Source organism: Camellia sinensis, chromosome 7, assembly GCF_055761805.1.
Source record: "Camellia sinensis isolate YWXY chromosome 7, ASM5576180v1, whole genome shotgun sequence".
NCBI classification, from domain to species: domain Eukaryota; kingdom Viridiplantae; phylum Streptophyta; class Magnoliopsida; order Ericales; family Theaceae; genus Camellia; species Camellia sinensis.
In genome coordinates, this window is record NC_138967.1 from 124,292,740 (window position 1) to 124,306,930 (window position 14,191).

The 14,191-nt window shown below is 37.7% G+C and overlaps 2 pseudogenes across 1 annotated transcript; both read right to left on the reverse strand.

The window, feature by feature from the left end:
- Positions 1-2,037: 2,037 nt before the first annotated feature.
- Positions 2,038-9,620, reverse strand: LOC114286440 (glutamate receptor 3.4 pseudogene; annotated as a pseudogene). The gene is made up of 3 exons (XR_014336804.1): positions 8,897-9,620; positions 3,059-3,468; positions 2,038-2,481 (listed from the first exon to the last, which is right to left on the reverse strand). The product of XR_014336804.1 is annotated as a glutamate receptor 3.4 pseudogene (transcript).
- LOC114263233 (glutamate receptor 3.4-like) lies at positions 4,152-8,126 on the reverse strand (annotated as a pseudogene).
- Positions 9,621-14,191: the final 4,571 nt, after the last annotated feature.

The window sequence follows — 14,191 nt, forward strand, 5'->3', positions numbered from 1 at the left end:
GAGCTTCATATCATATTCATAAGGTATAAAAATAAGAATTAGAATTGTATGGTTACTAAGTAGATATCAACATTGGGTGAATGGTGGAATTAAAATACTTTATTATTGTAATTTGGCAAATCTCATATATAATTATTGATTAAAACTTCTGGACTTAATGGACACACGGTTTGTAACTTGACTCTGGATATTTGGGATTTACTATGCAATGAAGGGCCTAAAATTTTTTATAAAATTATATTTTACTGATACCTGTTCAAATGTGACATCTTATTTATGCATCTTATTAAGCTTAGGCTAAAATTTATCAAAGAAGTAATAGAGGTTGTATTGAGTTTTTCATATATATATATATATATATATTAGGATTGAAAATTGTTTGGTTCGGTCAGAATTGAGAAAAAAATTAACATCAAAGTAACCTTTTGATTTTATTGGTTGAGGAAAACAAATGGATTGTGGTTTGGTTTTTTTGTGTTATTTTGTTTTGTTTTTGTTTTGTCAGTTTGACGTAGAAAAAGGATTCACATGAGATTTTAATAGGTTTTAGTTTTATTTTTTAAGGGTAATGTTGCTCTTCAGTTGGGTTTTCCAATTGAAGCGTCCTATTGGGCCTTTGTGGGCTCACGATGGAGCCTACATCAATGATCCGAACTATTTAGTATTTAGGACTCATCAACTACTTCATACTTGTAAAAAATAACGTTGATTAGATATCAATAGCTACTTGATCGGATCACATTTGTTTCAATAATTTATTTTTAAAATCATAGTTACTGTTGACACAAATTTCATCTGATCAAGTGGTTATCGATATCCGATTAATGTGGTTTTTGGCAGGGATGAAGTACTCAATGAACTCTAAACATTGAATAGTTTGGATTATTGATATGGATTTCGTAGTGGGCCAATGAAGCCCAACAACACGATCCAATCCCATTTTGGACTGGAGGCAAACCAAGGCCTTTTTATAAAAACTCGGAGAATCTCACATTAGGAATAAATGAAAAAAAATGATAAAAGTAATTGTATAAATGTTTTTCTCCCTAATTTTATTACAAAACTTGTATGCTTAGTCACTTATCTTTTGATGCTTAAAAAATTAAAATATAAAAATATTTAAATATATTATAAAACAGACCAAAAATCCAAAACCCAAAATTTCAGTTGACAATCATATAATGTTTGGGTAGTGATGAGAATGAATATCATTGTGACACATTAATAATTCAACAACTTACAACATGGTTCCATGTCTTTTTCAAGATTAACTTGATTTAGAGCGTCATTGTCACCTGCCTACCTACCTCACTCACAATCCCAACCACTTTGCATCATCAGCATATATTAATGGTGATAACACCATTTTCATTTCACTTTTGGTAAGTTGGTAACATGAGATGAGAACATTTGTTGAGTCACTTGGGATGGCTTGAGATCACAACCTCCTAAATTTACGATTGCGATTGGGTTGGAAAATTCTGCAGGACAAAGAGAAACGAAGTAAAAAAAATTTCCTTTTTTTTTTCTTGGTTTCCTTCACTGTCATTTCTTTTGTTTTCTATGCAAATTACTCAGTGAATTCAAAATCCAAACATAGTCCTAAGTCACTTGGGAATTGGATGCCAACCAAATGCCATCAGATGAACAACTTCACAGCCCCATTTTTGTTCTTGTTTTCAAAATTTCAAGTTCAGGGGGAATCACAACAACTGGCTAATATATCAGTCTAATCCAACACTAAACAAAAACTTGAAAGTAACTTTCAACATCTCCAAAAGCCCCCTTATTAAAAATAATAATAAAATTACAAAGTACAACCATAATTGCATAATAAAAACATTAAAATAAAAAAATCGTCTTGCCAAAATTTTCTCAATTTCTCCACAGATCCTATACATGACATTTTCAACCTAGCTGCCTAACTTTCAGTATCAGAGGGTCAAAATAGGTATAAAAGAATATGAGATTTTGTGTTTATATTATACCTAACAGGGGCAGGAAGTTTGGAAAAACGACTAGCCCAGGCAAAAAAATTTACCTAGAAGGTGAACTAGGATGCCCATAAGAGCGTTGGCTTGCTTGTCGTTTGCTATCACTCTTCCGTTTAATTGATTCCATGACCTCATCTTCTTTCTTATCATCAAAAACCTTGAAGCTAGTCATACGCCATGTACTTTTAGGCCTAACAGATTCAAGTTCATCGATATCCTGTTCCTCATCCTTCGGCGTGTACCTGTGATATTGCCAGCACAACTTACATAAAAATATTGCAAGGGCAAGGAAGCATGTTGTGCCACAAATAAGGAATAGGTCCCAAAAGCTAGTGAGAGACAAAATATTTTCATCAACTTGGTTGGCTTGCGCAGAGCACCTATTAAGTGATAGCCATCTATCATGAATTCTTTGGGGATCACCATTCTTTGAGAGTAGTAGAATAGCAGTCGACAAGTCCATCACAAGAGAGTCTCTCTGAAATACCTGAGTCAGGAAATTAAATATCATAATCATATTAGACATTTATGCCAATGTATCAAGTTACATGGAGGCTGTGTATTTGGATCAAGGATTTGTAGAGGAAAACAAAAAAGGATACCAAAAGTGAATGAAATGAAAGTTTTATTTCCCTTTTCATTTCTATCCTAAAATTCCCACTTAAATCCTTAATCCAAACATAGCCTAAAAATAACTTTGTCCAGAAAATCTCACTACACACAGACACATTTATACAATATTATCAAGAACACCCACAATCTTACTTTCTTCTTGGAAATCAAATCATAGACATAAGCACTATTCAACAAATGAAAAAAAAAAAAAAAAGTAACATAAACACTAGAGCCTAGAAGCATATAAGATTTGGCCAACAGTCAAGTATGATATAAGATAAATATCAAATTTATGCAACAATGATATATTTTGGTCACATCTCATGGGTTTTGTTTTCTATTGATATTAACATGACAGCTTAAAACTTATCTGATCGAAGTTTGGCTTAGCCATTTCAAATATCGCATCAATAATTACTCGTTCAAGATTAAACTAAGAAAACACTTACAAATCCCCATCCCCTTTTAGTAAATTCTTGTCCCACAGTTCTAAATTTGCAGTTGATCTTGTACAATAAGAGCTCAATGTAAGGAAGCTTGTCAACAATTGCAGCTACTCCCCCTACTTTTGGACCTTTGTGAAGGGCATCAACATATTCTTCCTGATTTTTTTAATGTTTTGATCTAGACTCTGCTATGTTGAGCTCTTTAATCAGATAATTGTATGCAAATGATCCATCTTGAACTCCAATTGAATTGGTACTTGTGATCAAGCTGTCAATCCCTTTAATATTTGACGTTAGCTGTTGCACCATGAGGATTGATGTCAAGCTAGCTGTGTAGCTTGAATTGATAATTAACACTACAAAGAGCCATAAGATCAGCACCAAACATCCCAGGGTGCTCACAATGCTCTCTCCTGTATTCAAATCCAAATAGAGAAATATTAATGTATTGCCACTTAAAAAATATCATGATGCAATAATTAAAAGTGAACACAATAGATTAGGCAACGCACTGTGTGCAAAAAACATTGTTGAGAAACTAAACCCGCAACATTAGAAGCGATCATTAGTAATTCTCTGACATCCATAAAGCAAATGGAGTGTTAGGCCAAGATGCTTAAATAACTACACCAGTTTTATAGAAATTATTGTTACCACATAATCTATGATGTAATTCATTATAGTTAAGAGTAGTCAATTGAACCAGTAAACTCGCGCTATTTGATCTCCAAATAAATAAATAAATAAAAATAAAGACGTCTTATTGTTTATAGCATTCATTGAATTAGCAATACTTTTAACACATTAGATATTATGATTTGCCAAGAGATTGATAAGAGAAATTGGTCACTCAGGCAACATCTAGATCAATCACTGAGGTTTTTAATATCATTTATGAAACTACATAAATCAGAGCGCTTTCAATGAAGTTTGTGCTATGAGATACTAACCAAAAGATTGTTATAAGTTGTTGATTTGGTGGACCATGGAATTCATGATTCATTCGATGCTCAAGAATCTAAAAAATAGCTCCCACAAAAAGAAAAATGGTGCCAGTGAGACACCACATTTCCACAGTAAAAGGCCTGAGGAAAGCAGAAGCACTAGATTTTTTCTCTTTGACAGGAACAACCATGACAAGTCCAGATTCCATGTAAGGCTGCGTAAAATCTACAATCCTTGTTTTGTTTGTAATGATTATAATGTCCCCCATAGCTGCATCATATTTCTAAAGAAGGAAGAAGATTAGGACAATATTTTTGAAAACCCTAAAGCAATCCAATCAACATATATTTTTAATCTACTTGGTTCATACCAATACCATAATTTTGAGTATAATTAATAGAAAATACTCACGTTTTCGGCGACATCGTTCACAAGATTGTTGTAGGAAGGGTTTCTCAAACCATTACCGTATAACATATACGTGTGGGGTACAGCGTAGGGCAACAATTTTATTACATCTTCAAAGACATCAATACAGTATCCTTTCACCCCAAGGGGACCCTTGTCTTTGGTTGCATATTCTAAATAACTTACTCGGTTAGGCACTGCAATTCGCAAAGACTTTTCGTTGTTAAGGAACACCCACCCCCGAGGTTATTTTGTAGTTTCTCCAGGCCATATTACATTGTCAAGATGTTGGTTACTGGTAGACGTGTTTGAGGGCATCATATACAAGATTTTAGGAACAATAACAGAAAGACTAGAATAGTTTGACCAGTAACCAATCCTCTAAGACCCATTCCCACTAATGTTAAGAATATCAAATGCTGGAAGAATTAAATTCTTCTCTGAGTCAAATTGAATCTGACCAGTTAGACCTGTGAAGTTCATTCCCAGAAGTATCTGGAGCAGTTTTTGGCCTTCTTGAAAAGTACAAAGTCTTGTCAAGTGCAGTGTGCTTCCATTAATGTCGTGCAACCTACGGTCGTAGGAGAACGAGATGTTCCCTTCTTCGCTAAAGAAAACATCAAGTGCACGGACAAGTAGCCAAACGGAATCATAAGCATAGAGTGCACAAGAATTGAAGCTCGAGGTCTCCCTATATATGAAGTTTTTCCACCTAGATGTAAATGTAACAACCCTCACTTCATCTTAGTCATGCTCTCATGCATTTATATGATTTTGTCTTGTTAAGCTTGCATTTCAAATCTTGTCCTTGTTTTGCTTAAGTGTTACTGCATGCTTTGTTCCTTGCTTGGTGTGAGTTTAGCTGAGGTTATCCTAAGCCTGGGTCGCACCTTTGAATCTCTTATACCTAGGACTATCTTGGAATCTTTTGGTTAACCTCCACTCGCACCTTGGCATATTGGCCGAGATGTCACTATCTAGGCCGAGGTGTTCATCACCAAGGCCGAGATGTGCATTATCTAGGCCGAGATGTTACCCTTGCACCTAGTGATCTTGTTCCTGGATTGGTATGACCTAGACCGAGGTGTGGCACAGCTAAGTCAAGTGTTGTCCTTCCTAGCCAAGATCATTGAGACCTTACTTGCCGAAGCATTGTCCTTAGCCGAGATCATTACCTGCCGGAGTGCCTATGCCATCTTGCTTGTTGAACACACTTTGTCATAGTCTTGTCTTTTCACTCAGTCACCTTTTTAAGAAGAGCCAACCAGCCGATGCCGCGTGTCCCAGCAGAGGGTTAAGTCAGTGAGCTATTGAGAAACACATCATTTTGTATCATATCCCTTGCTTTTAGAGAGAGAGGCTCTAGGAAGAAGAATGAGGAGTTCTTAGAGAGGGAATAGATTTCCAAGCTTGATCTTCACACCTTGAGCCGTTAGATTTGTGTCTTGAGGTTAGAATCTTGATATACTCTTGTTGTTCTTATTGTTTATCTAGCTGCATTGCATGATCGAGCATGATTTGTAAGCCATGCATTGATTTAAAGTTTGGTTTTAGAAAGAGAAAGTGATATTCATGTGTTCTTGAATAAAAGCCTTGTTTGATCCGAAAGCTTACATCAAGATTCATGTTTTTGTGTTTGTCTTCATAAGATCTTCAAGTATGGGTATCCAGGTCCATGTTTTCGAACTCATCTCATGAAATCCCAGATTTCGTAATAGCAAGTTGTGATTGAGCATTCATGTTCTTCATGTTCTTCAGTAGAGGGAAACCCATATTTTCCCGACTTCATTTCTTTGAATGTGGCCATCGGGACCACACCTCGGCAGGGAGGTGTGGGACCTCGGCCAAGACCTGGTTGGTGCCCATTATGTTTTCCTGAGATGAGAAACAGTGTTTTGTTTTGGTCCGACTTAGTTTTAAAGGAATGCCGAGATCATTTGCATTCATGTAAAACTTGTTTGAGAGTGCATTCAATAGACTTTGCCATATGTTTGTAGGACTTGGACTCTTGCTTTGACCCCGACGTTTGAAGAACCAAGTGAGTGGTATTTTTAATAAAGCTATGTTATGACATTTGATAAAGCTTTGCCTTGCTTGTTTTGGAAAAGTATTTGTTAAGCATGAATGACTATCCCTATTTTGTGTATCAAGTATTAGCTTTGGTTTTGATAACATTTGTAGCACAAGTCCGTACGTGCTAAGGGACTATAAGCATTTGTAGCACAAGTCCGTACGTGCTAGGGGACTCTAAACTTTTGTAGCACCTTTGATTATGTCATCCCTTGTATTATTGATGCTAGTAAGCATCCCTTGAGACTTGAAAGATTTGTTAGATGAACTTGATTTGTCCTTTGATTTTGTACAAGATATGATGAGTTTTGGTTTGATAAAGATCTCGGATATCATACATGCAAACCCTTTTATTAATTATATCATTCACTGAGTATCCAAGCTCACCCTCTCCATATATATATGTAGGTGTTGAGCAGGACGATAGTGACGCCTAGATGCGTTTGGCATGATGTTTTGGATTCATACTTTTGATAGCATCTTGAAGACTATGCTTCTTGGCTTGTGATTCATTGTATTTTGCATATGTCGGCTTGAGAAGCCTTTTGATCAAGATGTATTATGTACTTATTGATTTGTATTCAAGTTGTAAGACCTCGAAAAGATGTATGTCATTTCATTTGATCTATACACAGCTCTTATGGACTAATTAGAATTAACTTATTGCTTCCGCACATGTGAGCCCCATATGTATACTCTGTTTGTGTGCGAATCTTTGTAAGTTGGCCTTTGGTAATCTCGGATTACTGGCCATCATGGAACCATTTTACTAGGGGCGGAATGGGGTCATGACAGTAAAACTCTTTTTGAGATAAGAATCTGGGGTGTGATGGTGAAGTGCAATAATCCCTTGTAACAGATTCATTGTGTTAGGATCAATTGATTTTGATGAATCTAACATAGAAGGAACCCAATCTGTAGCAATCCAAGTATAGCCGGCAGTCAACATCCGAAGCAACTTTGCTACAGAAAAAATTGTCAAGTCGGGGTCTGGATTAACATGAACAACATAAACCCGAGATTTCATCATGTTTACTCTAACTAACAAGTCATTTTTCTAGAGGCTCGGGGAGTAAAGGCAGCCTTGTAAGAAATCTCGGCATGCTTCTTTGCAAGGGCATCACCTAATACAGAAATCCCGTTTCTTCTATAATCATTATTGACAAAGATGGTGACTACCTCCCTTCAGGCATAAAATTCAATCAGATCAGCTATTGCATACATCTGGAAATAGTCACTGTGTGTATTACGGAGGAAGTAAGGGAACTGCAATGCCGAAAGCGTTGGGTCTGTCGCCACAAATGACATGAGCAGCACATGAAGTTCATTGACAACATGAGAAATAACATGTGCTATTCTAGAGGACTGAGGGCCAATTATAGCAACCACATCATTCTCCATCAACTGCAAAGCTACATAAGTAATTAAAGACAACTTATCAAAATTTCTCATTTCTCATTTTGATGCTTGAGAGAGAGAGAGAGAAGCTAGTTCAAATTTTCTCACTTAGTTGTCATTCTTTTTCATTGACAGGAGTTGTCGGTCACAGAATTTATTCATTATTCATAAATTTCACTTGAATATAATGTTGGATGTGAAGTGCATGAATGCTTTTTTTATTTTTGTAGTTTTTTATTTACCATCTTTGAGTAGGTTAATTAGTGTTGCCTGTGATCTAGGAAACATTAGTTATTTCTAATTTAGTTTTCGCTTGTTAATACCAAAACAGTTAATGATTTGATAACAACTATCCTTTCACAGGAGCAATATCTAATTAGATCAGTACTTGAGGGTTCCACCCTATGTCATTTTATTTATACATGCTTATAATTCAATGTTTATACAAATATTAGCACAACTATTCATCGTCATATCTACGAACCATTAGGCATAACTTTCAGGAATGAAAACTCAAATGTCATACAAACACATAACAAATAAAATTCCTAGAAAACAAATATCAAAGAGAAAGAAATGAAAGTACCAAACTAAACCAAGAGCAAACAGAAAATGCCCTTATGCCAAACTCGGCATTCTAGTTATCATAAAAAATACAACAACAAAGACATCAAAAGACTTCTTTGTCAATGGTTGGTGTAGTAGGACAACATCCATAGATCAAGACTAAAATATGTTCAACAAAGTCGGCAGTTTGGTTGCAATTCTATAACTAGTCTTCTAAGAAGACTAGGAACATGGCGTTAAAAGCATAGATCTTCATAAAATAGTGCAGTTATAAGAAACTCATACTGAGACTCTATATCCAACAAAGAACTTGATACTCAACAAAAAATATAATTAGTAGCGAACTCCTATTATACCAAGGCAAGGAAGTATTCCTTAAAAACATTTTCTGTTTTGGAAGCATCAAGTAAAGACAGTTCTTCGTCAATACAAGTGTATAAATTCAAAGATTACCTTCCACAATTCCAAGGAAGCCGCTGCAATTCGTGTCATGCAAAATAAGATTCAATTTCATCCCAGCAAGAACAGTTGAATCAGAATTGACATCATCAACCGCAGCTTCAATTGCTGGCTTTGCTGATCGTCCAATAACAGAATTGAAGGTATACAAAGCTCTAATATTCACTACACTCAGCTTTGAGGAAGAAACACTAGCATTTCCAGTCCTACTGATGACTTTCATAGGCACCCACATACAAAATAACGCCACCATCAATGCTCTCCTAATGAATGGACCAGTCTCCATTTCTATGCAAGCCAGCAATTGCCTAACTGATTATTCAGCAATTTCAAATTAGCATTGTTTCATGAAATTTTCAAGAAATCATACACCTGTTAACAGATGCAACAAGCAAGTGAAGCTCACAATACGAAACTTGAAGATATAGGATCAAGATTACCGCACAAAGTGGGTCCCAAACTCTCAGAACCCAAGTCCTCAAAATAAAAAAGAAAAAAGAAAACCCAAATAATGTAGGGATATTTAACAGCATAAAACGAAAAAATTGAATTCATAGAATAATTTGAATCTGAAATTTAGTACACAAGAACAAACTTATATGGGGAACTAGAACAAGTTTACATGGGAATAATCTAAGTCCCAATATTTTAGCTACCCATTATCGTAATCATATTAATGTTTATACATACACACATATAAGCACATGTATATGGATATGTATATTGTTAGAACAAGAAATAAGTTAGAATAGGAAATATGTGATTTTGTCATTGTGTTTCCTTATATTATGCCTTATGACACTCCTGTAATTTCTCAGTATTATCAATATAAAAGGGAATGAAGTCTACCTCATTCCTTAACTCTTTCTCTTCTCCAAAACTACATGGGCGCTGTTTGGGAACATAGTTTTTTGTTTTTTTTTTTGGTTTTTTTTCACTAAAAGACAAATTGGTTACAAAACCAAAAAAAAAAAAAAAAAAACAAATCCAAACAAAATATCACATCAAACCCCATAATCATTTCACTTTTTCTCTCACAAACATCACATCCAACTACAAAAAAACTCAACTATCTTCCCAAACACAAAATTTTTTTTCTCTAATAATATCCTACAACTAAAAAAATCTATAAAAAAACTCACTTCCCAAACACCCACATGGTATCAGTGCCAAAATCCTAGCCCATACCTTTTCTGTTTTGTCGGCAAGCACCCTACTATCACTGCCGGCAGCTCTTTCTTCCCAGGAGTTCATCAGCCCCATAGCCGCTCACCCAGGCCATCGACAGTCACCCACAGCCTCACCCAAGGCATCGACAGTCACCCAGTCTTCTAGGGAGTTTATCAGCAGCCACTCTAGCACCCTAGGGGCCTGTCGACAGCCTCTCGGGCTTTCATGGCCTCCGTCGGGGTCTTGTTCGACTCCTCGGCTTCGGTCGGCTCTCTCAGTCGACTCCGTTTCTATCACAGTTCGTTCTTCTCCCTCTTTTTTTCTTGTAATGCTGTAGGTAGTTGTGAATGGTGTCAACCTAGTTATCTATATATATATATATATATTAAAAAAAAACCCAAAAAAACAAAAAAACACAAAAAAAAAAAAAATGATGATCCATTAAAAAAAAAAAAACAGGACAATTATTATTCTTTTGATGATCTTTTTGTGGTCATAGTGTGCTTTCCTCCTCTATCTTCCGAGTTTGTAATTGGCATTGGGTTTGAGGGTTTCTTAGTAGACTATTCATGGCAGATTTCACTAGTGAGTCCACAACTTCTCAGCCGCCTAAGAGCGAGAGTTCCTTTATCCCTTCTACTATGACTGATAATTTCAACCTTGGCTTTAAAATTACCATTTCTCTATTCAATGGTCAGAACTATCTAGCGTGGTCGCAGAGTCTGACTATTTTCTTGAAGAGCAAAGGGAAGATGGGGTATGTTGATGGTCGAATACAGGCACCCATCACCATCGACCCGAGTTATGATCAGTGGGAGATCACCAACTCCCTCATTATGGGTTGGTTGATCCATTCTATAGTCTCGGAGATTGGAGAGGGCTATCTCTCTATGAACACTGCTCAGGATATTTGGGAGGTCGTGACTACCACTTACTCCCGGAAGGGGACTTCTCACAGGCTTTTGAGTTACATCGCTCCATTGAATGGTGGGTCTAAGGTGAGATGGCCATCCTTTAGTATTTTACCTCCCTTAGCAATGGGTGGAAGCGCCTTGATCACCTTCAGGATTACAAGCTTGTATGTCCCATTGATTTTGTCGGTTGCCAGATGCTTGTGGCGCAAGAGAGGGTCTTCAAGTTCTTGGAAGGCCTCAATGTGGAGTATGATCCAGTTCGGAGCAGAGTTCTTGGCATGGATGTGCTTCCTTCTCTCCAAGAAGCCTTTGCTTTTGTGCAGAATGAGGAGAGTCGCCACTCTACGATGCTTCCTTCTCCTACTGTAACAGCGCCCGCGTGGGGGCCTCGCGCTACAGTTCGGACTCAATTTTGTGTCACGGTTCTTAATCTGAACCAAAGAGTCCAAATCTGGCAAATCGTTTTGAGAAACAGATTTTTGAAAAAGTAGTGCCAAACATGGACTGCTTTGCCAGATACAGAGTCGCCACCTAAATATTTTTTTTTATGGGAGAATTTAGGAAACCCTGACTCGGTGCCGAAGGCCACATGTCCGTCATCACCGGAGTTGTCTCGGCTCGGGAGCTTGGGTACGATCGGGGAAGGTCAGCTATGAGCACCCCCTTTCGCCCGGTCCGAAGACCGGCCTCTACTAACCGTGATATCCGTTTTTGAAAACTTTATGTGTTCTTATTCCACTTATTAGCCTAGAATTACTATGTTATGCGCGCAGCAAACAAGTATAGACTAGATTGCCTAATTTGGAAATAAACATTGCATATCCGTTCGGTTCGAAAATGCTTTGGAATTTGCTACTCGCAAGTAGGCTAAAACACGGATTTCAATGAGTTTTTCCAACTCAAACAAATCCAACCTTCACCCACAGGCATTCAAGCAATTATAACACATAAGCATCTAGCCACATGTTAAGCATGCTGTCATGGTAACATTCGCACTCATGTGATATGCTAAAGCGGAAATACTTACATAGTACTCCGTGCCAAAACAAAGAACTTGTTAGCAAACATGCATGATCCAAGTCCATGTGAAGTGCCTAATGCATCGCATGCAAAATGTTACTAGAATAAGCTCGGCTATCCTAAACATGTCATGTGAAAATGCACAGTTATCACATATTCAGTTTGGAATTGAAGCATTGATGCAATTAGCATGATATTCCGAGCCTAATGCATGCAATACAAATGCATGGATGCACACATGCATAGCATAAGGTATGCTAAATTAGATGTGCCCTAATCTACCATCATAAGCAGGTAAATAAAAGGGAAGAAAGAAGTGGGGTTGGAAGACATACATCACACGCACGCACACTTATTACAAGTTTCCCCTCGCTCGGAGGGACCCAAAATAATAATACAAATTAATTAACTACGCAAGCTAATTAAATATTACAAATTGCTTAATTAATTAACAAATTAACTAAACTAAATAAAAACAGTAAACCGCCTCGGGGCGAGGGCCAGATGCAACACATGCTCGGGACTGGCTCGGAATCACACTGCCATGCATAGTTTGCCTCTGTTTTCCCTGCTCTGCTCCTCTGAAAACTGCCAAAGTCTCAGGGATGCCTCTCAGGACACTGGGGGATATCATCGGCTGAGTAGAATTTCAACCGGCAGTAGCATGTAGTCACCGGCACAAAATAGATCCACCGGCCATAGATTGACTGCCGGTCGGCACTAAATACTGCCGGCCGGCAATAAATTCCTGCAGAACCTGCAACTCACAGCAGCAGAGGGCAAAATCTTGCATGGAAATGCAATTCAAACAATTTATGCACCAATCACATTCCTTATCATGTTAATGACTCAAAGGAGGATGTGCCCCGATTCTCGGACCACCAATCACGCATTTCCATGCATGATGGCCCAAAGAATCAAGTGTGCAACTTCAATTTCAAAATGCATGCAAGCCAAATAAACACACAAGGAGGCCTAACCTCTATCATACTCATCTCAAGAGGCAAGGTGATGCATGCAAGATGCAATGCAACTTAGGCATACGAGCTAAGGATGCAACATGCCGATACAAGCAAACATGCAAGATGAGCATGCAAATAAGCAAAGGATGGTCTTAAACATGAATTAGGCAGCTCTAGTTAGGCCCAAAACAGTGGCCAATGGAAGAAGATGAAGTGCCTCGAAATGCGTGCGCACGGGCACGCAAACCGAGGCAATGGCATACGCAATGTAAATGACATGAAAATGTGATATGGGCTTACACTAACATGAGAGAGCCTCAGCCACACTCACATAGGATGCCGGTGGATGAAAATGGAGTGCCTCGAAATGCGTGCACACGGGCACGCAAACCGAGGCAATGACATACACAATGCGAATGACATGAAAACATGATATGGGCTTATACCAACATGAGTGAGCCTCAGCCACACTTACATAGGATGCCGATGGATGAAAATGAAGTGCCTCGAAATGCGTGCACACGGGCACGCAAACCGAGGCAATGGCATACGCAATGCAATGGCATGAAAAATGGAAAGCAATCATTCTAATGGAATTTCAGCACTAAAATATGGGGGAAAACAGTCCCGAAATGAGGCGAAATGATACCAAATGCATGGAATAGTCCCGAAATGCGAATTTAGGCACCCGAAATGGCCTATAGCTATGCAATGCGTGCACAATATGGACATGAAGTGCAAATACAGAAGCTAGGCAGTCCCTAAATAGGCATTTTTTCAGTTATGAACATGGTCAAACAGCAAGCATAGGTAGAGCAACAATGGCATGCAAAAATGAGGGTCAATAGAGGGGTATGAAGCAAGTGGTATATGCAAAAGCCAAACCGAAAAATGTCCTTCTACAACATTGAAGAGGGACCAAAAATATACACATTTACAGTTCATGGCAGCCCCGAAATCAGTATACAAACATGCTAGAAATGCAATGCAAAATGAGGCTCAAAAGTGGCTATAACATGAGGTATACAAAGCATTCACCAAACAAGCAAAGACCCTTAATAAAACATGTTAAGAAGGTCAAAATAAGGCCACTTTCAGTTCTGATCATGGTCCAAAAATAGAAAAATGATAGGCTAGTGAAGCATGCAAGAATATTGTCATACAAAGAGCTATTGAAACAAGTGTGAGATAGGGTTCTCAAAGAGGGTTGAGCCCTTCAACAA